We start from the raw sequence: 627 nt of genomic DNA on the forward strand, positions 1-627 counted from the left end.
GGAAAGTATGGCCACAGTTAAATAACATGTAGTTACAGAGCAACTATTACTGTGTGTAGGAAAGTATAACCACAGTTAAATAACATGTAGTTACAGAGCAACTATTACTGTGTGTAGGAAAGTATGACCACAGTTAAATAACAGGTAGTTACGGAGCAACTATTACTGTGTGTAGGAAAGTATGACCACAGTTAAATAACAGGTAGTTACAGAGCAACTATTACTGTGTAGGAAAGTATGACCACAGTTAAATAACATGCAGTTACAGAGCAACTATTACTGTGTGGAGGAAAGTATGACCACAGTTTAATTACATGTAGTTACGGAGCAACTATTACTGTGTGTAGGAAAGTATGACCACAGTTAAATAACAGGTAGTTACAGAGCAACTATTACTGTGTAGGAAAGTATGACCACAGTTAAATAACATGCAGTTACAGAGCAACTATTACTGTGTGGAGGAAAGTATGACCACAGTTAACTAATCACTGGATTAAGTAATTTTATCAAGTGTGTTCAAGAAGTTAATGGGGTTAGAACCCATTGATAATTCTAAGGGTAAGTCTCAAATGATTCTATTAATCAGAGTAAATATTTTTTTTGCCAGTATGGATTTTGATGTTTGTT

This window comes from Limulus polyphemus, unplaced genomic scaffold, assembly GCF_000517525.1.
Source record: "Limulus polyphemus unplaced genomic scaffold, Limulus_polyphemus-2.1.2 Scaffold9889, whole genome shotgun sequence".
Classification (NCBI taxonomy): domain Eukaryota; kingdom Metazoa; phylum Arthropoda; class Merostomata; order Xiphosura; family Limulidae; genus Limulus; species Limulus polyphemus.